This window comes from Lissotriton vulgaris, chromosome 10 (assembly GCF_964263255.1).
Source record: "Lissotriton vulgaris chromosome 10, aLisVul1.2, whole genome shotgun sequence".
In the NCBI taxonomy this organism is placed as follows: Eukaryota; Metazoa; Chordata; class Amphibia; order Caudata; family Salamandridae; genus Lissotriton; species Lissotriton vulgaris.
In genome coordinates this window covers 1,122,142,104-1,122,155,630 of record NC_141698.1, presented here as the reverse complement: position 1 = coordinate 1,122,155,630, position 13,527 = coordinate 1,122,142,104, and the positions used below count along the sequence as shown (strand labels likewise).

General features: G+C 47.6%; 1 protein-coding gene across 4 annotated transcripts in view; it reads left to right on the top strand.

Moving 5' to 3' along the window:
- CHN2 (chimerin 2) overlaps positions 1 to 13,527 on the top strand; it is a 461,718-nt gene that overhangs the window by 397,438 nt on the left and 50,753 nt on the right. The window lies entirely within an intron of this gene.

Sequence of the window (13,527 nt, the reverse complement as noted above, 5' to 3'; positions counted from 1 at the left end):
AAGCAAGCGCCCACCAGCAGCTGACCTCGCGTGTCTGCCTCGAGGCGCTATCCACCAGGAGACAAGGGCCACGAACAAGGAGGTGTCTTCTGGGCACAGACTATGTCCGAGAACGCAATGTTCAGATGGGATTGTGATATATGTTGCCGCCTGCGAGGCCATGCCTTGATGACAGTGAGTGCAGTGAGGACAGTGAGTGCTGAGAGGACAGTGAGTGCTGAGAGTGCAGTGAGTGCTGAGAGTGCAGAGAGTGCTGAGAGGACAGTGAGTGCTGCGAGTGCAGTGAGTGCTGAGAGTGCAGTGAGTGATGAGAGGACAGTGAGTGCTGAGAGTGCAGTGAGTCCTGAGAGTGCAGTGAGTGCTGGGAGTGCTGAGAGTGCAGTGAGTGATGAGAGGACAGTGAGTGCTGAGAGGACAGTGAGTGCTGAGAGGACAGTGAGTGATGAGAGGACAGTGAGTGCTGAGAGGACAGTGAGTGCTGAGAGTGCAGTGAGTGCTGAGAGGACAGTGAGTGCTGAGAGTGCAGTGAGTGCTGAGAGGACAGTGAGTGCTGAGAGTGCAGTGAGTTCTGAGAGTGCAGTGGCTGAGAGTGCAGTGAGTGCTGAGAGTGCAGTAAGTGCTGAGAGTGCAGTGAGTGATGAGAGGACAGTGAGTGCTGAGAGAACAGTGAGTGCTGAGAGGACAGTGAGTGCTGAGAGTGCAGTGAGTGATGAGAGGACAGTGAGTGCTGAGAGGACAGTGAGTGCTGAGAGTGCAGTGAGTGCTGAGAGTGCAGTGAGTGCTGAGAGTGCAGTGAGTGATGAGAGGACAGTGAGTGCTGAGAGTGCAGTGAGTGCTGAGAGTGCAGTGAGTCCTGAGAGTGCAGTGAGGGATGAGAGGACAGTGAGTGCTGAGAGTGCAGTGAGTCCTGAGAGTGCAGTGAGTAATGAGAGGACAGTGAGTGCTGAGAGTGCAGTTACTGCTGAGAGTGCAGTGAGTGCTGAGAGTGCAGTGAGTGCTGAGAGGACAGTGAGTGCTGAGAGTGCAGTGAGTGCTGAGAGTGCAGTGAGTGATGAGAGGACAGTGAGTGCTGAGAGTGCAGTGAGTGCTGAGAGTGCAGTTACTGCTGAGAGTGCAGTGAGTGATGAGAGGACAGTGAGTGCTGAGAGGACAGTGAGTGCTGAGAGGACAGTGAGTGCTGAGAGTGCAGTGAGTGATGAGAGGACAGTGAGTGCTGAGAGGACAGTGAGTGCTGCGAGGACAGTGAGTGCTGAGAGGACAGTGAGTGCTGAGAGTGCAGTGAGTGCTGAGAGTGCAGTGAGTGATGAGAGTGCAGTGAGTGATGAGAGGACAGTGAGTGCTGAGAGGACAGTGAGTGCTGAGAGGACAGTGAGTGCTGAGAGTGCAGTGGGTGATGAGAGTGCAATGAGTGATGAGAGGACAGTGAGTGCTGAGAGTGCAGTTAGTGATGAGAGGACAGTGAGTGCTGAGAGTGCAGTGAGTGCTGAGAGTGCAGTGAGTGCTGAGAGTGCAGTGAGTGCTGAGAGGACAGTGAGTGCTGAGAGTGCAGTGAGTGCTGAGAGTGCAGTGAGTGATGGGAGGACAGTGAGTGCTGAGAGTGCAGTGAGTGCTGAGAGTGCAGTGAGTGCTGAGAATGCAGTGAGTGCTGAGAGTGCAGTGAGTGCTGAGAGTGCAGTGAATGCCGAGAGTGCAGTGAGTGATGAGAGGACAGTGAGTGCTGAGAGTGCAGTGAGTGCTGAGAGTGCAGTGAGTGATGAGAGGACAGTGAGTGCTGAGAGGACAGTCAGTGCTGAGAGTGCAGTTAGTGCTGAGAGTGCAGTGAGTGCTGAGAGAACAGTGAGTGCTGAGAGGACAGTGAGTGCTGAGAGGACAGTGAGTGCTGAGAGTGCAGTGAGTGCTGAGAGTGCAGTGAGTGATGAGAGGACAGTGAGTGCTGAGAGTGCAGTGAGTGCTGAGAGTGCAGTGAGTGCTGAGAATGCAGTGAGTGCTGAGAGTGCAGTGAGTGATGAGAGGACAGTGAGTGCTGAGAGTGCAGTTAGTGCTGAGAGTGCAGTGAGTGCTGAGAGAACAGTGAGTGCTGAGAGGACAGTGAGTGCTGAGAGTGCTGAGAGGACAGTGAGTTATTTGGGCCTCTTGTCCGTTGTCCGTCAGGAAGTCTTTCACGGACGCCTTTTGTCCGTAATTCTGGGCGTTGGTGCAAGCTGCCCCCCCCCCCTGCCAGCAGCCTGCAAGTTCTCTAACTCTCACTGCAGGGGCCCAGATCGCACTGCTGTGAACTGAAGGGCCTGCAGCAGCCCTTCTTTACACAGAAGTGTAAAATATACAAATAGTGCTATGGGGTCTGGGGTCATTTGGAGTGGTGGCAGGGTCAAAGAGGGGGCTGAGAAGACCAAACTATTCTGTAAGGACTTTATTTCATATGCAGTTACGAACGCAAAAAAGTAGCAAACACACAATGAAAGAAAACATAAATTCAGGTTAAAACATCGTGTTATTCTGGCAAATCCCTTAATCTCCGGTCCCTGCAAACTAATGTGACCTTGTGTAATGTAATAGGTGCTCACGGCATTCTGATTTTGTTCAGAAACTATTGATCAATGAAGGCGTCCAAAGGTATTAATGTAAGACGTCTGATATTGATCAGAAGATACTTCAATGTCACACCTGTAGGTTCACTGAAAAAACCTGGAAGGGTCCAGAAACATACAAATAAAAAAAAATCTAAAATTGATATAACATACTTATATTTGTGAACAGTGTGGCGAATTCAACAAATGCATATGCCGGGGTCAGTTCACCCAAACTGGTTTAAGTGTTCCTGAGTGTCTGCATGATGCTGGTGTCTCATCTCTCGCACAAGGGGCAGGATTCCTCTCCGTTCATAACAAGCTGAGCTCCTGCAACAGATTTACTCAAAACACAGCTTTGATAGACCTGGCTCTGGTCTAACACCACTGAGGTAGTTGAGCCTGTGGGTGAGTGTTCTCAAGAACATTTAAGAAACTTACAATCTTGGGTCAGTTTTTCATTATTCGCCATAGTTCTTTCCCGATGCTGCAAAAAGCGCTCCATTTTCCAAAGTCTTTTGCTTGAATTTTTTTAGGGACTTTTGCCGAAGTGTACACCACGGGGACGTCGTTTACGACTCAACTTTTAGCACGCAGTGCTATTACAACGCGGTTTTTAAATTGCATTCTATTACAACGCATAACTCTGGGGGGCGCTCAAGGATAAGGAATACTTTTAATTTTCTATCCAACACCTTCCCTAGTGTCAACGGGGACTGGTGTTAGAATAGTAAATTAAAATATTCACTATCCAACACCCCTTTGTATTATGCGTTTTAAAAGAATGCATTATAAAAACCGCGTTGTTACAGCATGCGTGCTAAAAGCATGCGTTGTAACAACGTACATCCGTACACACACCCAGAGCGGGGACAGTGTCTTATTTTCTTTTCAATAACAAAGGTTTTCCAAATATTTGCCCATTTTCACAAGTTTTAGCATATATGATTTTAATTCATGGTTTGCGACGGCGAAAGGTATGCGTGTTTGTGTTATTTTAGCAACTTGTGATGTCATTGGATATATGTGAGTTCCTACTCTGTGCATATGACGTGGCATGTGTGCATGATGGTCTGTGTGTGTGTATGTGAGGGTGAATCTTTATGTGATTATGCATGATGTAGGGTGACTAACGATCCATAAATGTCATGGTCCGTCCGTGATTTGGACCTCACGTCTGTTGTCTGTGAGGATCCCTTGCATTGCAGAGACCAGCACTGTTCCCTGCATGGAGCCTCAACTCCCTGATGGGGCGCCTCGCACTCCTCCTTGGAGCACAGGAGCAGCCCCACCCGCCCGTTGTCATTCTGTCTGCTAGCTGATTGTCGCATACAGAATGACAATGGTCCAGTCTGGGCTGGTAAAGTATGTGGTGGCCTCCCCCAGGCTCTGTCTAGGGCAGGACACTCTGTCAGACAAAAGAAATGTGCAAAAAACGCCAATGTTGCTACTTGAGAACCCAGATCAACAAAAGGAGCAGGTGAAAGAAGGTAAAAAGAAGGGGCTGGAGTTCTTTCACAGTCTCGTCATTTTAGAACTAATGCATTTTCAATATTATCTTCAAGGAAGCCAGATTGCTACTTTTTTATTTTATGCAACTAACAACCAGTGACAAATGTATTTATTTATTTATGGGCTTGTAACGCACTGGCTTCGACTCCCGGAGGAGTATCTCCGCGCCTTTGGCTCCTACCACAAAGATTTCGGGGAAGAACGGTAAAGCAGTCATTCCAGCCTAATGTTGGAATAAGAATGTCTTCAACATTTTTCTGAAGGGAAGGTGTTCAGCACATAGCCTAAGAGATGTAGGGAGACTGTTCCAAAGGGAGGGTCCTGCTACAGAAAGTGCTTTAGCTCCAAGTCGGGCCTTCCTCGCTCTAGGTACACACAGAAGGCCTTGTTCACTAGACCTGAGAGTACGAGAGGGTATGTAGGGGATGAATTAGGCGGCCAGATATGCAGGGCCCATCCCATTGATACTTTTATGTATGATACAGCATACTTTGAACTTAGCCCTTTGTTTGATAGATAACCAATGTAGCTTCGCTAACAGAGGTTTGGAGGGCGTGCGAGGAGGGGCATTTAGAACTAAACGGGCAGCCGTATTCTGAACCACCTGGAGTCTTTTAGTGACTCCCTCGTTGGCGGACAAGAGCAGGCCGTTGCAATAGTCCAAAGCCAATCGTTCTGGGATGTTGCAGGTGTAACATTACTTGTTGTTATATATCTGGATACAATGACAGAAGAGGCGACATACCAGTCAGGCGGTACACTATACTAAGCACAGATTTTTAGCTTACGTGTTTTAGGCCACGTCCTTAATCACATCGAACAGCCCCTTTGGAGAAACCCCCGGTATTTTCACCCCACTTAAAGCCCTGGAAACAACACCATGTCACAGTCACCTCAGGTCCTGGCACTGTGCATCATGCATGACCCATGAATTTCATGTTTTCAGATTTCCTATGTGCAGGGGCATAGGGAACCCTACCCCCACCCATTGCTTTAGAACTACAGCATGGGTGAAATTCTTGATGTTCCTCTTCTGTCTGCATTTCTGCAGTCAAAGGTTCAGCTCATAATTAATATGAAAAGGTGGGCTGGTGAGTAAATGGAGGGATGGGTGGATGGCTGGATAAATTAGTGAAAGGGTGAATGGATGAACGAAAGGGTGAATGGATGGATAATGAGAGAAAGGATGGATGGATGAGTGAGTGGAAGGATGGATGAGAGAAGCAGTAAAAAGATGTAAGTATGGTTGGAAGGGTAGATCGATGGGTAAAAGGGTAGATGGATGAGTGAAAGGATGGATGGATGAGTGAAAGGATGGATGGATGAGTGAACGGGTGGGTGATGGGTGAGTTAATGGGTGGATGGAGGAGTGAAATGATGGCTGGATTGATAACTTGATAAGTACAAGGGTGAATGGCTGGACAGGTGAGTGAGCGGGTGGATGTAAGGATGGATGAGGGAGTGAAAGGGAGAGTAGATGTACAAATGGATGGAAAGATGAGTGAAGGAGTAAAAGGGTGGATGGATGAATGATAGGGTCAATGGATGGATTCATAAGTGGATGAGTAGATGGGTGGGTGGAAGGAAGGATGGCTAAGTGAAAGAGCCAATGGAGAGAGAAAGGGAGGATGGATTGATGACTGAAAGGGTGGAAGGATGAGTGACTGGGTAGATGGATGAGTGAGTGAAAGGATGGCTCGATGGTTGAAAGGATGAAAGGCTGGATGGATGAGTGAATGGATGGGTGGAAGAGTGAATGGATGGGTGGAAGAGTGGATGGATGGTTGTACTGATGAATAGGGTGATAGGATTGATACATGGATAATGGATGGATGAGTGAAAGGGTGGATGGAGGGATGGATGAGTGAAATGATGGATAGAAGAATACATGATGGATAGGTTTACAAATGATTGAATGTGTTTGGATATGGATGGACTTAATTATATTCTATTGCGCGACCTCCTCTGATGTGTCTGTAAAACTTACTTTTTGTCCCAAAGATTTTTCCTGAATTTTGACCTCCTGTCCTGAATTTTTGTCCTGAATTTTTACCCTTTGTCCTGAATTTTTACACTCACCGTCCTGAATTTGCACGCATGACAGTTGGTCACCCTACAGTGAGTGCTGAGAGTGCGGTGAGTGCTGAGGGTGCAGTGAGTGCTCTGTCTGTCACGCCTGTAGCTCGCGGCGTCGCCGGAAGGGCTGTGTGTACACAGAGACAGAAGAGACGGAACAGGTTGTGAAGAGTTTCCAGTGAGAGTGAACCGCCCCAGGGGACAGCACGAGTCTCCGCTCCGGGTTTCGGCCTGAAAAGGGCAGTGAAACCGGCTGTGTTTGCTGATCTCAAATCTCCTCTCTTCCAAAGACACTTTCAGAACTAATACTTTCATACTCCGACCCCTCTTGGAAGTTCGCTCTTCATTGTAAATTTGTACTTTTTCCTGTACATTCCTCAACCCTGCCTGCTGTGTTGGGTTTTGTGTTCATGTACCCTTCATTTTTAGTCTTTGTAATGTTCTATTTTGCATCACTTTTCTCTTGTCACGTAACTGGCTCTATTGTACAGCTTTCTGACACTTTCGGGTAATGTCCGCGCTTTATAATAATGCACTAAATAAAAAAATTAAAAAGGCCGGGCCGTGAAGCCCAGGGCCAGGGCTCGTGCGAGGCAGCAGTGGGGGCCAGGCTGGGCACCAAAGGGGTGTGGAGCAGCACAGGGCAGCAAGAATTCCCCACAAGCATACCATATCGGCCCTGTATGCTGGGGTCAAAGGGTCAGTTTCTGGAGGGGAGCACACCCTTTGCACGAGTCCTATTACACCCAGTAGAAGTTCTAGAGGACCTCAGTCCTGCGCAAAGAAGAGCCGGGTATGGCTGCCTCGTGCCCTCCTCGTGCCAGCCTGGGTCTGTGCCCCAAAGAGCAGGTGATGGGTGGAGGCGCCCCCCAATACTGAGGCCTGGCTGAGGGGTGCCCTCCTCGTGTCAGCCTGGGTCTGTGCCCCACAGAGCAGGTGATGGGTGGAGGCTCCCCGCCAATACTGAGGCCTGGTTGCCGCGTGCCCTCCTCATGCCAGCCTGGGTCTGTGCCCCAGAGAGCAGGTGATGGGTGGAGGCTCCCCGCCAATACTGAGGCCTGGTTGCCGCGTGCCCTCCTCATGCCAGCCTGGGTCTGTGCCCCACAGAGCAGGCGATGGGTGGAGGCGCCCCCCAATACTGAGGCCTGGCTGCCAGGGCCCTCCTCGTGCCAGCCTTGGTCTGTGCTCCACAGAGCGGGTGATGCGTGGAGTCTCCCCGCCAATACTGAGGCCTGGCTGCCGCGTGCCCTCCTCGTGCCAGCCTCGGTCTGTGCCCCACAGAGCGGGCGATAAGTGGAGGCGCCCCGCCAATACTGAGGCCTGGCTGTGGGGTGCCCTCCTCGTGCCAGCCTGGGTCTGTGCTCCACAGAGCGGGTGATGGGTGGAGGCTCCCCGCCAATACTGAGGCCTGGCTGCCGGGCCCCCCTCGTGCCAGCCTGGGTCTGTGCCCCACAGAGCGGGTGATGGGTGGAGGCTCCCCGCCAATACTGAGGCCTGGCTGCCGCGTGCCCTCCTCGTGCCAGCCTGGGTCTGTGCCCCACAGAGCGGGTGATGGGTGGAGGCTCCCGCCAATACTGAGGCCTGGCTGCCGCGTGCCCTCCTCGTGCCAGCCTGGGTCTGTGCCCCACAGAGCGGGCGATGGGTGGAGGCTCCCCGCCAATACTGAGGCCTGGCTGCCGCGTGCCCTCCTCGTGCCAGCCTCGGTCTGTGCCCCACAGAGCGGGCGATGGGTGGAGGCTCCCCGCCAATACTGATGCCTGGCTGCCAGGGCCCCCCTCGTGCCAGCCTTGGTCTGTGCCCCACAGAGCGGGCGATGGGTGGAGGCGCCCCCCAATACTGAGGCCTGGCTGAGGGGTGCCCCCCTCATGCCAGCCTGGGTCTGTGCCCCACAGAGCGGGCGATGGGTGGAGGCGCCCCACCAATACTGAGGCCTGGCTGCCGGGGCCCCCCTCGTGCCAGCCTGGGTCTGTGCTGACGTTCCTCTACCCTGACACTACTGACATGTTGCTCCAGTCCAGTTAGTATTATGTCAGTCTCTGCTGACCTGCACCCGACGACGGGGGTGAGAGGGATGCACAGCATCACTCAGTGAGGGACTTCACTCCACCTCATAACTCTGTTGTGCCTCGTTTGGCTAAATGTATACACGCTTGCATCATGGGTGCTATAACAACAAGCATTTGCAATGCAATAGGTCTCGCATTAGGAAAGTGTGAGCTATTGGTATTGTAAATGACAAATTTATTATTTATGTGTTGGTTTTGAAAATAGCAAAATTAATAGCTTTGTCATTTACAAAGACAATACTTTTAACTTTCGCAAATGTGACACCTATAGCATTTGTAATGCAATATGTGTTGTATTTACGTGACTTAGATGTATTGATATTACAAATAACAATTACTTTAAAAAAAAAATAATTAATACTTAAATAAAAGTTATTGTAATTTATAATGGCAATAGCTTAAAATGTTGTAAATAACTTTTGTGAAGATTATGTTCAGTGTATTTTATTGTGACGAACATCCAAGAACAGAAGTGAAATATTAACATCTTTTTGTGACATTTGTAATAAAGCTTGAAACATTGAGAGAACATATTTGAACCAGCTGTTGTTGAATGGTTGCACAGATTGATGCTGTGGTAGGACTGAGTGATGTTTTGGTGGCGACGAGTGATACTGTGGCATTCAGTGATGTTGTGGTAGCGCATAGTGATGTTGTGGTGCCCCTGAGTGATGCTGTGGTGGTGCTGAGTGATGCTGTAGTGATGCAATAGATAGATAGAGTGTAATTATGTGGCATGTAACTATGTGGCACTGAGTGGTATTTGGAGTGTATGTTGCATTGAGGGCAGTGTAATTATGTGGTGTGTAATTATGTGGCACTGAGTGGTATTTGGAGTGTATGTTGCATTGAGCGCAGTGTAATTATGTAGCATATAAGTATGTGGCACTGAGTGTTATTGAGTGGAGTGTATGTTGTATTCAGTAGAGTGTAATTGTGTGGTATGTAATTATGTGGCACTGAGTGGTATTGTTTGGAGTGTATGTTGCATTGAGTGCATTTTAATTATGTAGCATATAATTATGTGGCACTGAGTGGTATTGTGTGGAGTGTGTGTTGCATTCAGTAGAGTGTAATTATGTGGCGTGTAATTATGTGGCACTGAGTGGTTTTTGGAGTGTATGTTGCATTGAGTACATTGTAATTATGTGGCGTGCAACTATGTGGCACTGAGTGGTATTTGGAGTGTATGTTGCATTGAGGGCATTGTAATTATGTGGCATGTAACTATGTGGCACTGAGTGGTATTTGGAGTGTATGTCGCATTGAGTGCAGTGTAATAATGTGGCTTGTAATTATGTGGCACTGAGTGGTATTTGGAGTGTATGTTGCGTTGAGCGCAATGTAAATATGTAGCATATAATTATGTGGAAATGAGTGGTATTGTGAGAGTGTATGTTATATTCAGTAAAGTGTAATTATGTGGCGTGTAATTATGTGGCACTGAGTGGTATTGTGTGGAGTGTGTGTTGCATTCAGTAGAGTGTAATTATGTGGCGTGCAACTATGTGGCACTGAGTGGTATTTGGAGTGTATGTTGCATTGAGTGCAGTGTAATTATGTGGTGTGTAATTATGTGGCACAGAGTGGTATTTGGAGTGTATGTTGCGTTGAGCGCAGTGTAATTTTGTAGCATATAATTATGTGGCAATGAGTGGTATTTGGAATGTATGTTGCATTGAGTGCAGTCATTATGAGAAATGGGGTAACCCAACAAGTCAACGGACCTGGGTGCAATGCGGGAATACAAAATTGGTCAGTGACTCAATTTGGCATACAATAAATTATAATTGAATTACTGTGTGTTGTGTAGAGAGCTACAACACTGACAGGAATACCTAGAACAACAATATCCATGTACACAGTCAGTACCTTGAGTGTGAGCGCATTAGCTGCAACGAAAAAATAAATTTCGAAAATACCACACAAGAAGAAACAAGCGCCACAGATACCTGTTGTCATTTGAATACCATTTATTCTTCCGATGAAACACAATTTCAATTAGATTGACTAACAACAGGTTGCCACAGGAAATGGAGGGAGAGTTGGGATAGTGGTGGTGATGGGTAGTGATAGTGAAAATCATAGAAGTGAGGGAAAAACAATTTGATTTGTTCAGTAAATACTGGTAAACAGACCAGTTTTAGGTAGACCTGTCCATTACACAAAACATGGTATATACTTGGTTCTGTCATTTATAAGTCTACATGAATGCACTTTCGAGATATGTCAAGAGGGAACCAGGAACAGGACTTGGATGTTGGAGAGCGTCGACGTTTCGACTCGGCTAACGCAATGAGGGTGATTTGGACCTCAGCTGAGAGTTTTCATCAGGACAGAATTGGCAACCTAATCCTGGTGCCAAGCCTGGCTACTCAGGAAAGTACGAAGAATCAATAGGTTCTAAACGTGGCCCAAAATTCGCCAAAGCAATTAAAATCCGCGGTTCGCTGGGATTACATTGTCCATCATCTCGGTATGTAGAGTGAAAAATCACTTCCTGTTTGAAAGTCGAGCCTCATGTGCTCGGATGCTGCTCGATAGACCGCCGGGAAGTGCAGTGTAATTGTTTGGCGTGTAATTATGTGGCACTGAGTGGTAGTGCTTGGAGTGTATGTTGCATTGTAATTATGTAGCATATAATTAAGTGGGACTGAGTGGTATTGTGTGGAGTGTGTGTTACAATCAGTAGAGTGTTATTATGTGGTGTGTAATTATGTGGCACTGAGTGGTATTTGGAGTGTATGTTGCGTTGAGCGCTGGGTAATTATGTTACATATCATTATGTGGCACTGAGTGGTATTGTGTGGAGTGTATGTTGTTTTCAGTAGAGTGTAATTGTGTGTGAGGGTGCAGAGTGTGTGAGGGTGCAGTGTGTGAGGGTGCAGAGTGTGTGAGCATGCAGAGTGTGTGAGATTGCAGAGTGTGTAGAGTTGCAGAGTGTGTAAAGGTGCAGAGTGTTTGAGGGTGCAGTGTGTGAGGGTGCAGAGTCCGTGATGGTGCAGAGTGTGAGGGTGCAGAGTGTGAGGGTGCAGAGTGTGAGGGTGCTGGATGTGAGGGTGCAGAGTGTGAGGGTGCAGAGTGTGAGGGTGCAGTGTGTGTGGCCTAAAGTAGTGTGAGGGTGCAGTGTGTGTGGCCTAAAGTAGTGTGAGGACGCAGTGTGTGTGGCCTAGAGTAGTGTGAGGGCGCAGTGTGTGTGGCCTAATGTAGTGTGAGGGTGCAGTGTGGGTGGCCTAAAGTAGTGTGAGGGTGCAGTGTGTGTGGACTAAAGTAGTGTCACGCATACACACATTCAAATACACATACACTGGTGAAGGCTCGCAGACACACAGAAACAATATGTACATGCTCTCAGACATAAACATCAGGTGAAACTTCCCCGAGGCAGTCCTTGACATGCCCTTGTGTGTTAGGTTTTGTTGGTGTTTGGTTGCACCTAGTTCCGGGATGTATTTGTAGGAGAAAAGTGTACAGAATAGGGGCTTTGGGGCAGAATGAAGAGGCAGGAAAAAATGGACGGGGTGAAAGTGAAGAGAGGGCAAAGAAGGGAGAATGGATTGAGATACAGATAGAGAACAGAATAAGGAGGGGGAAAAGAAGGAGAGAAGTAATCTGAATACGTAGAGGGGAAGAATAAGAGAAAGAGATAGGATGGGTGGAGGAGATTCAATAGAAAACCCGGGAGAACAAAGAGGACAGAGTTAGGGGAGAAGGCAACAATGAAACAGAACAGGACAGGAAGCGTAACCAAATGAGAGAAGAAAGGATGTGTTACTTCTAGCACTATTGAGAGTAAAATTATCATTTGGTATTACGAGCTCAAAGGTTACTAAAACTCAAATTATTCCCATTGCGATTTCCAAGATATGTTTATATCTATCTTTTTTTTAAATAATAAATAAGACTGCAGTTCACTTGGGAATCTTGATTTTCTTGGAAACCAGTCAAGCAGCTGGAAAGCAACAAAAAAATGGTAGGAAAAGAGTAGTGGGGAAGATGTGTTGTGGCTGCCTGCTGTCCAAATGGCGTCGCTGGTCTTTTCTTGTGAAGCTTTGTGACAACGACTTGTTAATTTATGTTAGTAGCAGCGCACGAGCGGATTCCTTTGAAGTGTTTCAAGTCTGCAAGCAAACCAGCATGAGTGCGGAGAGAGGCTCACAGGCTGTCAAATGGTGTGCGATGTGCATGAGCCCTCACACATGCACTGTAGGCAATCCGCCTTTGGAGGCATTTCTGAGAGCCCCTACTTAATATCTCAGCCAAAGCATTGCTAACACAATGCCTTAGACGAGACTTAAAAATGACTAACAACAGATAGCGAATTATATGTGAATATTTGAGGCCATCAATATGGAAGAATAGGATTGACACCAAAGAAGATATATAAAAATGATAACATCCAGTTTGTTAACGGTAAGACAGAATGCATTGTGTTGATGATGATTTAAAAAAACAAGCAGATACGTAAATAATATAACATCACAAAGCACCTTTTCGTGATGCATCTCCAAGCTGAATCTCGGGTACAATCTCCTGTTGCACCATGGAATGGTATTCATTTATTTAGCACTTTAAAAGACGCAGAACTTGTTGCGCGGGGCCACTCTCGAGAGTGAGCGTTTCAATGTTACTTGTTGTGTCATATATCTGGATGCAATGACAGAAGCAGAAAGATACAAGTCGGGTGGCACATTATGCTAAACACAGATTTTTAGCTTAGGTGTTTTTAAGCCACGCCCTTAAATGCATTGGCCACGCCCCTTTGAGAGACCCCTCATTTTTAGGACTCGGCTGGCGAAAGCAGCGCGCATGCGCTGCTCTCGGCATCCAAGAGCTTCTTCAAATCGATACGGATTCCGAAGCCGTGTCTCAGCTCCACCTGCAAATTCGATTGGCAAGCGTAGTTTGTCATCACATTATTATTCTGATCCTACTTTGCTGATTGTCCCAGATGGTTTGTAGCCCTTCCTGTTTGCCACCCTGTCCTTTTTAGGCCACGGCCAGCCAGCGGGATTGGATCTTTTACCGATGGTGTGACACTCTCTCCTTCTTTAGTCAATGTAGGCACATTTATTCCATCAAGACAAAAGGCTTTCCGCAATGGCGACAGCTTGTTTTCACAATGGCAACAGCTTGTTTGTTTAGAGTTGATGGGTATCAATTGTGAACTTCTCTAAATCTACACGTTTAGCAATGGATCGCTTTGGCATTATTTAACAATTGTGGGCATACATTATTTATGGACTAATAAGATTTATCAGCGCGGCGTCCATTTCAGGAGCGCCTCATTGGTTTTGCTTTCACTG